We start from the raw sequence: 14,379 nt of genomic DNA, 5'->3' as shown, positions 1-14,379 counted from the left end.
AAGGGTTTAGGTGTTTTTAGAGGAAATAAATTACTTTTTCTAAGATTTATTTTATAATTAGAAATCTCTGCAAATTCTTCCACTGCTTTCAAGATTTTCTTAGTATCTGATATAGGTGTCGTACAATAAATATTTAGATCATCAGCAAAAGCAGCCATGGATATCTTGGTACCATAAATTATTGGAGCATTATGATATATATTTGCTTTATATGTAAAAATAATGGTTCTAAATATAAATTGAATAACATAGGAGATAGTGGACAACCCTGACATGTTCCATTTTTAATTTGTATTCTTTTAGAAAAATTCTTATTGATATATAGAGTTGTATAAGGGTTATTATAAAGTTTTTTTAATGTTAGAATAAAGTCTTGAGGTATATTAAAGTATGTTAAAATATCAAATAAGAATTTTAGATTAACTCTATCAAATGCTTTTTGTGCATCAATTATAAGTGCATAAATATTCAGATTTCTTTGACTGGCATAAGAAATTAATGTTTGAAGAGATAGGGTATTATCAGTTGTTTGTCTACCATTCATGAAGCAGGCTTGTTCATTAGATATTATTAAATGTATTACCTTTTTCAATCTATTAGCTAAAATAGAAGTCATAATTTTCATGTCTATATTAAAAAGTGAAATGGGCCTATAATTGTCTGGATTTTGAAGATCTGCCTTTTCTTTGGGTATGAGAATTGTTTTTGAAGCATTAAAATGAAGGTCATTAATTTTATTATTAATTATGTAGTTAAATGTATGATGAAGTATTTTACTTAAAATATCACCAAATGTTTTATAGAACTCTGCAGTTAGACCATCTGGTCCTGGAGCTTTATGTGGTTTCAGATTATTAATTATATCTCTTATCTCCTCAGAGGAAATTGGCTTAATTAAGTCCACCTGATATTCATCCCCAATTCTCGGAAAGATAATCTTCTGAAGAAAATCACTAATAGTCTTATTTGTATTTAATTCCTGATGCTCACCATACATTTGAGAGAATATTGATTCAAAAATATTCATAATTTCTTCTGTATTAGTATATCTTTTATTATTAAAATGTATTTCAGTAATTTGAGAGGGCACTTTTGACTGATTAATTATACGTGCCAATGCTTTTGATGGGGTCTGAATATGATTAGCATATTTTACCAATGTTTTTTGCTCATAAAATGATAGTTTACTATTCTGAAGGAAGAACATATCTTTTTGACATTTTAGTAATTCCAATTCAGTTTGTTTGTTATAATTCCTATGTAAGTCTTGGTCTAATAACTAAATTTTAGTCTCCAAATCTTGTATGTCTCTATTTTGCAGTTTTTTAAAATATGTAGCTTTTTGAATAAAAATTCCCCTCACTAATGCTTTGGTTGCCACCCATTCTATATCAGGTGGATGTCTCTGTTTGGGGAGATTAACTAGTAATAGGTTAAGAGTCTGTTGAATTTAGAGAATTATTTCTTTTTTATTTAACAAATTCGGATTCAAGGACCAATTATACCCTCTATTCATTCCAATATTCCTAATATCTTTTTTGAAAGTTAGTGTAATTCTGGAATGATCTGATATATATCTAGCTTGCATGACTACACTGGGCTCTAAATTAATTAGTACTTCTGAAATCAAGAAGAAATCAATCCTAGACCACATTTTATGGCAACTCGAGAAAAATGTAAAGTTAGTTGTGTTTATTTGATTATTTGTATATATGAAGGGATCATATAATGTAAAATCTTGTTTAAGTTCCTTTAATGTTATTACTGCTTGATTATTTACCATCCTCAGTGAACTTGATTTACCCCTTTTGGGGTCTTGATACATATTCCAATCCCCTCCTAATATTATATAATAATTATTATATTTATTAAGGATAAAATATAGTGATGCTATAAAAGATTGTTGGTTGGTGCATGGTGCATATATATTAAGAAGTAAAATAGGTTTATCATAAAGAATAGATGAGAATATCACATAGCACCATCTTCCTTCACTATCTGTTTTAGTATCTATTATTTTCTCTTGACATTGGGTTTTAATAATAATAGCTACCCCTGCACTATTAGTTGTCCCTTCTGAAGCTATTACCTCCCTAATCCATTTCTTACTCTTAATCTCTGCCCATTGGTCATTAGTCAAGTGTGTTTCTTGCAATAAAATAAAATATGCCTTTGTCTGAAGCAGTAAATGTAGCACTAATTTCCTTTTTTTCATGTTCTGGAGCCCTTTAATGTTCCATGAGTCTATTATCCACATACTAAGATCTTTTTTCCAGTTAAACGTATCTTAAAGTGAGAAAAATGTATTAAATTAAAATATAAATGTATAGTATATTTTGTCTGGAAGCAATTCCACAATCCCGTCCCACACCAGTGCCTATCCACTATTCCCCTGGACCAGGACATACATAAGTTTCTTGCAACGTTAAAAGTTCCACGGGTAACTATGATAAAGAATTTTTGAAGTGGATAAAAGCAGGATATGTTGCCCTTCATTCTTTAATATTTTTATGATAATCTGCATATTAGTGGTAACTTGGAAATATCTGTGTGGAACAGCTTGAGGCAAGCTGTAACCAAATAACTTCTGTTTATAACAGCTTATATATTAGAATGGATGATTTAACAAAGAAATGAGTTTGCAGAAATAACATAACCATCTCTGTCTTGCCAGAGAACATAGAGTTGCTAGAAAGATACTTAAAAATGATGTGAGGAGAATCCCATTCCTTCAGTGACAGAACCCATACAATCACCCCTTATGTAAGAAACATCAGGAATCCAGGGCAATTTGTCTTTAAGTGTCTAACTGCATAGATAGGTAAAATATTCTCAATAAAGCCAGGGCAATGGGTTAGAACTGAAAATAGTGGGAGTCTAAGTTTGTCGTGTCCCAGACTACAGAATTGCACAATATCTGCATTTGCTTAGAGAAAAAAAATGGTTAAATGGTAAAATTAAATTTACAAGCCATACTTGTTGCAAATGGGCAATAATGGAAGGACAAATGGCAGCAGTGCAAAGCTATTCATTGACCCAACATATACTCCACCCCATATTCAACCACTTTAATACAAGAGATCCTGAACTGTATAATATCCAAAACCAAACAGCAGTATTTAACAATTGTTGGAAATCTAAATATTAACTGGAAAAGCCATGTAGAACAATTATAACCAATCTTCGGAGGGGGCAAAAGCCCAAACCTAGATGTAGTTATCACAAACATATATGTTAAATTATTACTCTACAAATGATTCGACCCTCAGTGAATGATCATTGTGCAGTTCTTACTACAAGCAAAATTAAAACAGGAAAACAACATCCCAGACTCATATTAATCCATATAATTCTCAAAGCCAGTAAATTTCTGTGGCAGGCAAAACAAGAATTAATATACTCAAGAACTCTTCCAAAACCTAAATAAAGGCAGAGGAATAAACACCAGTAAAGCTAAAGTGACATAGCAGTGAATGAACACCAATAAAGCTTGGGTAAAATGCCAACGCTCTCTGCAAACTAATCTAGTCAAGGAAGAAAATAATTCTGGTAGGCCTTTAAAAATACAAATATCAATAAAGTAATTAAATTTTTTTAAAACAAATAATGTTTTATTGCATGACATCTTAAAGTAACTACATAACAGACAGAACAAAAAATTATCAATAATTTGCAATACCACTGAGCACATACCCATATTTATTTTCTACATGCTATGTAACTATATAATTAAATAACTAAATAAATAAACAAATTAATTAATTAACAAACTAACAAACATTTATTCAATACCTAACCTCATTAAGACCCTAATTCAGCCTCTTTTGCAATGAAAATAAGTGTATCATCCATAACCGTGTGTCGAAGTATTATTTCCTTATAATAACATTAACGTTCATTTACATCCAACTTATTAAGGAAAGTGTGATTTTTTTACTAGCATAGCTTAGGTTCCATTCCCAACATTTAACTCAGAGCCCTAAAACTGTTGCAACTATATTTCCTACTAAGGTGTGGGGACAGAATTCATATTGTTTGTGAGGATGTCATGTCATATTTTTATGTGCCTACAGATCATCTTTTCCAGAATTTTGGCTGTAGGACAGGAATTGGCAGTTATCTTACATATAATTAGTGACTATGGTAAGAGTAATGACTTTGAAGAGAGGCAATATTTATGAGCGCTTAAAAGAGGAAGGAATGGATTTTGTAGTGAAGACAAGACTGAGGCCGGGATTCAGTAATCCTCTGAGTAAGACTAACCAAGTCTTACTAGGAGACTGCCGTTTAAGACTATGAAGTCAGCGCGTCATGCATATGCATGAGGGCGCTGACTCAACTGGAAGGCTTACACGGAGCGTGTAAGACTGCAGGGGGCGTGCCAGACTGCCAAGCAGTCCAAATATCCATGCCCCTGCAACCATATAAAGTGAAAATGAGAAATGCAATGAGCGAGTCCGCTGCAATGTACACATAGCAAACAGTACACATCCCCACATACTAAACCCCTTTGTAAATGTAAAATGTAAACTATTTTTTTTTTATAATTCCCAATATAGCTGCCCATATTTGTGCGTGTTTGCGCGGGTGTGCCCATTGCTTAGCTGCATTTAGCAATTTCGACATCGAAGAGAATAATAAGAAATGTTTATGCAAATCAAGCCAAAATGCAACAGCGTAGTGGTAGAGCGTTCGCCCAAAGAGGAGACATTCCTGGTTCTAGTCCCACCACTCCCCTGTCTATTTTATGTTTTAAATTAGTATATAAAATAAATCCTGACATATATGAATGAAATTTTAGTAAAAAGCATTGAAATGGCCTATGTATTAGTGAACAAAATGTATATATATATATATAAATATAAGAAGGTGAGCAGCATTAAGGATATTGACATATAATTGCCCATAGCTAAGCAGCGTTTTACCTAGCGCAATATAATTGCCCATAGCTAAGCAGTGCTTTACCTAGTGCAATAGGTTTTCGTGGAGCTGTGCACCATGCTAACCAGCGCACCATCAGACAACGTGGAGCAACGTAGAGCAAAGTTGCCTAAACACAGCCACACCCCCTAGCCTGCCTGGACAGTAGTAAAATAAAAAGCAATGACAAGGTTCGAACCCGGGAACTGTGCACCATAATCAAAGTACTAAACCACTAAGCCATGACAGCTTAGAATAAACATGCACTGTTAACATACATATACTTATAAATGGAAGGTTAACCATTGCTAAGCAGGTTTGCTGTTAGCCGAGAATTTTCAAAAACGGCCAATCACAAATAAGTGCGGTAAATGCGGCATATTTAAGCTCCATAGGTGGGAATACTCACCAAAACTGATTGTAGCTCCCATCTGCAGTCAGAATGGCTGGTGCTGGAGAGGGTACTCGCTTTTGAGCGCAACTCTGGGGCATCGAGGAGTCAAAATACATGGTTTGGCTCCTTGTCCACCATCATGAGTCAAGACTCCTGCAGGGCCAGTTCCAAGGGATGGAGTACAAAGCAGAGGCTTGGAACCGGTTAGCTTATGATCTCACCAGTGCCACAGGCATCCCTCGGACTGATGAGCAGGTCCGTCACCACCATGCAGACCTGAAGAGATGGAAGCAGGACCTACTGAACCGATGGATACAGGAGGCCTGTGACATGCAAGATGCCCCACTACTGAGTAGGTAGCCATGGAATGAAGAATGTAAGACATACTAATTTAGTCTATATAATGGATAGGTATGTCTCAATATCCCTTCATTTACTTCACAGCTGCAGGTTTCCATGCTGCAAATCAGCAAGCCTATGCAGATAGGCTGCTAAGGCTGTGCCACCAGGCAGGTTAGTAGTTATTCTGCATGTATTGTTATATAAAATAGGTGAGAGAGCCTGAAAAAAAATGTTGTAGCCCAATAATAAAGCCATAAAATGCCCTGAATAATTTCTTTGCATGTACTGTTATATAAAATAAGTCAGAGAGCCAGAAAAAGAGTGTTGTAACCCATTAATAAAGGTAAAATAAGTCTGGAATAATATCTCTGCATGTGCTGTTATATAAAATAAGTGAGCTAGCCTGAAAAAGAGTGTTGTAACCTATTAATAAAGGTATAATTCATCTTCAATAAGTCTTCTGCATGCACTGTAATATCAAATAAATGAGAGAGCCCCTAGAAAAGTGTGTAATGTAATTAATAAAGGTATAATACTTGGAGTGTGTCCGTGTCACTTACTTTGAAATGTTGTTGTACCCTTGCATTATATAAATAGTACTGTTGTATTAAGCCCTGTCAACCCACAGTTGGGCAGTCCCATATAAAGTGGATGAAGGAAGTGCCAGTAGCTGTGAAGCATATATACAGTCCTTAACAGTTGGTTAATGGCTGGCATGCATAGGTAAATCTGGCACATGAGTAGCTTATTAATGTGTTCCCCAGAAAAGTGAGTGTGCTACTTGAAATGTAGGGTTCTGTAGAAATATAACTGAAAATGTCACGTGAACACATCCAGATATGTAGATATATAAATATAAACAAAATATATAACTATGTAGCAGTAACATCTGCATCTTGGACAGTTAGTATGTCAGATATAGGTCAGGTATAAAATGGACTAGCCAAACCCATCACACAACCTAATGTACGTTTCCTAGTGTAATAATACATGTAGGGGATATACAACTGTTGTCAATAGGAATGTAGTGTAAACTATAAGTACTTATAAGATGTTAATGGAGGTATCTTTTTACACTCTACTGTATGTGCATAAACAATGCAATTCCACACCTCAATGGGTATGTGTAATCTCAAAACATTTGTTGGGACATATGACCTATTGTTCTATAAATATCTGCATTTACTTTGATGCATGTGCTCTGTTCAAACACCACAATCTTGGTGCCCTGTTGCCACCAATCATCCCTGCATGCTGTTGGAATGTCCACTGTCATTCAATATATGCATGTGTTATGCTTGCTGTTCAACTGTTGGAACCCTGGTGTGTTGGGTTAATGGGAATATTACTGCATGCTGTTACAACTAATTTGGAATGCTGTTGTCTATGTTGTAATTAAACACACCTAAACACAGAACGTATGGGAAAGCCGGTCCCAGCGGACCCACCTGTCCCTCCTCAGCTGGCGATTGCACCTGGCACCAGCAGGTCCGGTGCCCAGCCTGGGCTCCCCTCCTATGTTGGTCCTGCGCTGCAGGGGATGGGGCTCACCCCCCCCCGTGCAAGTGTGGGTGGAGAAGGGCCACTTGTCACCCTCTGAAAGGTCCGGGCTGTGGTGCGTAGGGAGATCCAGCGTTCAGTCGCTGATCCCCTATGCCAGCTCAAGGCAAGAGTGGCATGACTCACGGGTGAGCCTGCCCCTCCTATGCAGCCCCCAGCACAGCCACCCTCCCGGCTGTGAAGTTGCAGTGGTGACTGCCCATGGGTGGGGATCTCAGTTCCACTGTTACCATCTGTGGGCTCATGGGCTTGCGATTTCCAAACATCCTTCCCCGTCAATTGTGTTCACCCACCCCATGTGTCATATTCCGCCCTGGTATGCATCTAGTTTGTCTTGTCTGTTTACCTCACCAACCTACCTCCACAAATATACCTACTTCCTCTACCTCACATTCCACTCTCACCTGAAAAAAAGAAGGGCAATCTGTTCCCACAAAAAAAATTACGCCCCATACATAGCTGCCCATTTCGCACACATGTCCGCTGGACATGTAAACTGATAATTATAATTGGCAGTGCAACATACTTTGTTGTCCTCACCCCTCTCTCAGGGGTGGAAGGTTTCAAATTTCACTCCAAATTTCTAACATATGTACAGCTGTTGCTGGTAAAGAAATGGGCAGCTATGGACCTTCCCTACACCCATCCTGCACATCCCAAGCTGGTTTCTCTATTGTCTTTACCTCTTTGTGCCCCCTTTTTCACCACTTTCCTATCTCCCCATTTTCTTTTCTTTCAAAGAAATTAGCACGGGGGTTAGCAGGAGTAAGCACTTTTAAGCAGTAGTTAGCAGGTTTGAGCAAGTGTGCGCATGTGTGCGCTTAGCTAAGTATTGCTAAGCTTCACGCAAACCCGCTTTCAACTGCTTAAAAGTGCCTTAGTCACTCTGCATGGCAGGGCCCTTGTTCTGCTGAGCAGCAAAATAAAATACCTCTGTCAGTCTCGAACCCCGGACCTACTACACTGCATGAAGTACCACTAAGCCACAGTAGACATACAACAAGTTGGTGCTGTAATAAATATATCATGCATTACAATGAGTGAATGTAAAGGAAAAATAGGAATGCCATAACACAAATCTTGTTCTGTGGATCTTTACCAGCAGTTGTTGTGGAATTGCATGACATGACTCTGAAAAGAGAACCAGCCATTCTAGCAGGAAATAAACTTACAGTAGCACTTTACAAACCCCACACAGTATCAGAGCAGGATAAACACTGGCATATTTGAATAGGGCAGAGGCCATACTTCCCAACTGTGACTACTTTTCAGGGATGTCCCTGATTTGTAAACAAATGTTAGCTGTGTCCCTCAGAATCCCTCTGAAAAGTACTGATGTTAGGCCGAAAAGTGGGGAATTACACTTAATGAATAATGTCAATAAGTAAGAGTACACACTGCATGCACGTCAGAAAAGGTGTATTAATACATATGCTCTGATTCTCTCACAGTCTCAACTTAATGTCTGTAATATATTACAGGTGTACCTCACTTATATGTACCTTTCCCTGAGGCTGCTCAAATTTATACCTGAGTGTATCAGAGGCCTGGCAGAGGAAGAAACACAAAGGCATTTCAGCTTTTATGCTGTTACACACTCTGCAAACAGCTTTGGAATGAGTCCCACAAGCATACCCTTATGTAGGAGTACAACACAGAAATATCAAAGGATGTAGCCATGTACTGGTAGCAACCAACTGTGACAATGCCATTGTTCCAGTGCAGAATAGGCTAACCTCTGGCTACCATCTGGATATGTCCACAGGTGGGAGCCATGCAGACAGACTACTTGCCTTGTTAGACTAACAGGTGCACAGCAACCCTGTATGTTCAGCAAGATAAACATCACACAATAATATATAATGCTCCCTGTACTTCTGCATCCCTACCCAAAAGAACAATATACCTGTATATTCAGGCTCTACCAAGGATGTAGGTAGGCATACTCAGTACTGAAATTTGTCCAGTTGTCTTGAGCAGCCTGTGCTAATGTCAACACAAATAAACAACAAACTGTTGAGAAGTGAGTTAATTAATATTTACAGTATAGCAGTTCACAAAAAGTTCATGTGTCAGAAGAATACATTGCAATAACTACTTTTGTATGGCAGTTAATTGTCTAATTAGAAAAGAAAGTACATACTCCCATGTATCGTGTGTAAGCATTTGGAGGGGTGAGTAAAATTGTACACTGACAAGTGTGTACTAGAAGCAGCAACATTCAGGTTTGAGTACAACATGCAAATCACTGGCTACAACCCTAGCTTCAGATATAAGAAGTATACCAACCTTCTGACTGACACAACGGTGTCCACAGCAAACAAGCATGGGCCCCACTTTGGAAAGCTGAAAGGGCTATGCCTACCTAACTTAGCATTTTATAGCAGTGGGCTGCTATGACAGTGAGTACTGCAATTACCACACAGCAGGCTGCATGCAATTAGTAAATGGTGGGCACCAAATGGTGCAGAGGCCATCACATGCACATGTGCAGATACCTAGAAAAGCAGGCTGTACTTGCTGTCCACACATGCAATAATATAATTGCAGCAAGAGAGAGAGAGAGAGCGAAAGTGAGAGAGAGACAGAGACACAGACACAGACACAGACAAAGAGACAGAAACAGACAGACACAGAAAAAGAAAGAGCAACAGCAACAGACAGAGAAAACACAAACCAAAAAAAAAAATTAAAAACAAAAAATTATTTCCTTTAAAAACAGATGGAACAGAAAAATACAAAGGAAAGGTATGCAACACATATGTATTTGCTGGCATGTAGTAGATGTTTTTGAAGAGTACTCTACATACTGTGAATCATCCATATGTGGCAGCAGTACGTATCTATATGTATCTGTACATGTGCATAGGGCAAGGGACATACTGCAACTGTTTGTGAAGGGTGTATATATATATATATATATATATATATATATATATATATACGTTGTTGAAGGTTCTTATGTGCATATTTCTATGTAGGTTGTAGTATGTGGCAAAGAAAACAGCATGCAGTGCTGGTATATGACATGTGGTGGTGAAACGCTGTGAGTATGCTCTGTCAGTTTTGCAGTGTTGCAGCCAGTGAGGTCTGCTAAAGCTACATGGGCTGAGGACACCTTCAATGCAGTCTGCACAACACTGTGCAATATTATTACATAACTGTATACCTCACAACTGTTGCATAATTGATATTCCCACCATGAATAGTGGACTGTATATGTGCCTATATGTACATCTATATGTACAGCAATGGATGTTTATATGTATGTGTGTATGTATGTGTATATACATATATATATATATATATATATATATATATATATATATATATATATATATATATATATATATATATATATATATATATATATCTATAGAGAGAGAGGGAGAGAGACATGGGGCATACTTACTGTGACAGGTGCCTGGTGACCAAGGTATGGACTGAAGCTCAGTGTTGACACTGCAGTGCCATCCCTTCTTGCCAGAACACTGTACTTGTATTTGATAACCATGTTGCCAAAGTGGTTAGAAAATCCTTCTGTGTGACCCATCTGATCATGAAAGTGTTCGCATCAAGATCTAAGGATGTAATGGTTCCCCTCTACACTTCCCTCATCAGACCCATTATTGAGCACAATGCACCAATTGGAATGCACCTGACTAGACATCTCCAGCAGCTGGAGAGACCACAGAGATACCCAACCAAGAGGATTACTGGCCTCAAGCAGTTGCCCTATGCAGCACGATTGAAAAAGCTAAGACTGTTCTCTGTTGCATACCGCTTTCTCAGAGTCGATCTCTGTCTAACGTACAGAGCCATGTCCAACCCAGAATTGATGAACATGCTCCATCTTAGCAAAATCAAATCTACTCGAGTTACACACTCTAGGGATATAAACCTCAACACAACAATGAATAGAACATGCTGGAGGGATAGATTCCCTTCGCAGAGACTTCCCTTACTATGGAACAGGGTCCCAATCTACATAAGACAGAGACCCTCACTATCACTCTTCAAGAGGAACATTGATGAGTGGATGGGTAACAGAAAGTTCACACCGGGGATCACACCAACAGCACTACTAGATAGGGGCCAAGGGTACTAGCTGCTAGTACAAGGGTCTAGGGAACTACTAAAGGGGTGGTGAATACCGCACAATGTGGCTGGGCTAATATATGCCTTCAAGCAGATAGCCCAGTACCAACCTATGAACCTATGAACCTATTAACTACCACATAGGTGGTAGTCTACCTAACACCGAAGGTGTGATAAGGGAACATGGGACACAGGTGGACAGTAGCCAACCCTTTGATAATCACAGTGCCACACTAGTCATGTACTCTGTCTACATGGTACACGTCATCACAAAAGGTGTGTCATCTAGGGAAGTATAGGTCAGTGCTCCCCTCTACTCATCACACTTAAAACCCATTAGAGAGTACAATGCCCCATATGGTATGTACCTCACATGACAACTACAGCAACTGGAAAGTCCAAAGACATACCTCACAAAGAGTAATACCAGCCTCAAATAGATGCCCTATGCAGACCGACTCACAAAACTACAGCTACACTGTGTTGCATACCGCTTACCCAGAGGTGACCTCTGCCTAACATACAGAGCTATGTCACACCCATAGCTGTTGGACATCCTCCATGTAAACATATTACAGATGCACGCCCTAGGTCCCTAAACATTGTCCGCTCACTAAACAGCACATGCTGGAGGGATAGAGTCCTAACTCAGAGACATGCCATACTCTGGAACAAACCACCTATTAATAGCAAACAGAGCTCCTCATTAGCAGTTGTCATAAATACTCCTGATGATTGTTTGGGAGATAGGAAATACACCCCGGGAATCACCTCCATGGCTCTGGGTGACAGGGGCAATTGAAATTAAATTACATGTGTGTCAAAGGCCGGGGTAGCATATGGCTAGGCTGCTGTAGGCCCTAGGGCCAATAGCGTATTACCTACCTATGACACGATGCACACACACATGTACTTAGTGCAATAATTGCTATGTGAGGTTGACTGAGTGTGATGGTGAATGTGTTGGTGAATGTGTGCAATGTCTGTAAAGGTGTGATAGCTTAGTGTGAAATTGTTTCTGTCATGGTAGTTTGTGTTCTAGCTGTGATCCCAGCAAAAGATGTGTATGCTATTGCTAGGCATAAAAAGTAGTATGGCATACAGTGTGACGAAGTCCCTTGTTGTCGACTGTTGTGTCCCATTGTAGGCTAAATCAATACATGTTTGCTTAGTGAGTGGTACTTCTGGTGAATCCAACTCCCATATGAACTGTAGTAGTACTACCTGAAGCTGTAGACCTAAACAGTACAGTATGGTGTATGTTCACATTGCTTGGAAACACTGTTTTGTGTGTTCCCTGTAGTCCTCACAGATCACATACCTCAGGCATAAGGTTTTGTAAGTAGTGACACACAGTACTGTATGGTACACAGGTAAAGCTCATCTGGGTTGGCATACATTTGTGTGTTGTATGTATGTCTGATGTGTGTGTAATTATGCCTGTACCATGCCCTCAATCATATCTGTGTTACAGAGTATCCGTGTGTATCTAGCAACATGTATAGTCTAGTACAACAGTATGCCACCTATATTAACAACTGTGCACATATGTTAGGCAGGGGTTTGGCATCAAAGACTACTGTGGTATACTGGTAATACTGTAACTGTACTTTACATTCATTGCAATGGATGACATCTTTCTTTATGCATTAGCTTGATATATACCTCCTGTGGCTAGGTGGTGCATTGTGTCACATACAGTGTGCCATGTACTGGTGTATAGTCTTACATACTGGCTTCTCTTTGCTGCTGTGCTGATATATAGAGCATGGCAGGCACTGTCAGCCAGTTGTGGCCTGAGCACTAATATGTGGTATTGAACATGTGTATCCTCTGACAAGCAATCGGATGCGAAATATGGCAGGTAATTGATATCTGTACTTTAGGATGTTAAGTGTGCCACATGACTTGCTCACATATCTTGTTTAATTGTCTTCCAGGGGTATGTCCCACCAAAGAAACCCGTGTTTTACAGCTGCAGAGGAAGCCAAAATACACAACAGCCTGGTGCAGCACTACACCCTGCTGTTCTCTAGAAACAGCCAGGACCAGCATGAGTGGACTGCACTGTGGCAAGATCTCGTTCATCGGGTAAATGACATAGGCATGCATAACCGGACATATGAGCAGGTATGCCATCACTGCACTGATTTAATTAGACATGTCTGGCAGCGTGCATCTGATATCTGTCGACAACAGCTTGCCACAGGTAGTGGGGTTGCCATTCACCCCCCCCTCACCAGAGTGGAGGAGATACTCCTAAGCATGGTGGCATGGTGGCTCCTGACCAACCACAGGAACAGCAACTTACATGTGTCATCATGGAGGCCGGAGCCACCCAGCATGTTGACATGGAGCGTTCAGGTAGACTACTGTTACCTGTATTGGTAAATTATGCATATGTGACATGCGTACTGTGTGTTTAGCAGTTGTGCTGCATAGTGTTGTGCAATACTGATATTTGGAATATAATCTGTACGCCTGTGACTGCCAACTGTTGTAGTACTGTAGTTTAGCAAACTCACAGTAGCAATGGCACAGTTGTGACCACTTACAAACTCTCTCATATTCTTGTAAGTCCCTCTGGTGTGACAGCAAGGCAGCCGGTCGACGCTGGTTAGTGTGTTATAATTTTAATATTGCTAATGAAATGTGCATGTCATAGGTGAGGTGTAGGCCATGTACATGTAACACACCTATGCATAATGCATGCTGTGCATGTTTGCTGTGAGACTATGCACATCTCAGTAATGACAGTAGCTGCCTCAATCACATGCAATATACAGAGCAGCATGTGTTCATGTGTTCATGTGTGTATGTATTCATGTGTGCATGTGTGCATGTGTTCATGTGTTCATGTGTGCATGTGTTCATGTGTTCATGTGTGCATGTGTGCATGTGTTCATGTGTGCATGTATGCATGTGTTCATGTGTTCATGTGTGCATGTGTTCATGTGTTCATGTGTGCATGTGTGCATGTGTTCATGTGTCCATGTGTTTATGTGTCCATGTGTGCATGTGTGCATGTTTTCATGTGTTCATGTGTGCATGTGTGCCGACATCAT

Source organism: Protopterus annectens, chromosome 6.part0 (assembly GCF_019279795.1).
Source record: "Protopterus annectens isolate FY-2018-M chromosome 6.part0, PAN1.0, whole genome shotgun sequence".
In the NCBI taxonomy this organism is placed as follows: Eukaryota; Metazoa; Chordata; order Ceratodontiformes; family Protopteridae; genus Protopterus; species Protopterus annectens.
Note: the sequence above shows the minus strand (reverse complement) of the source record.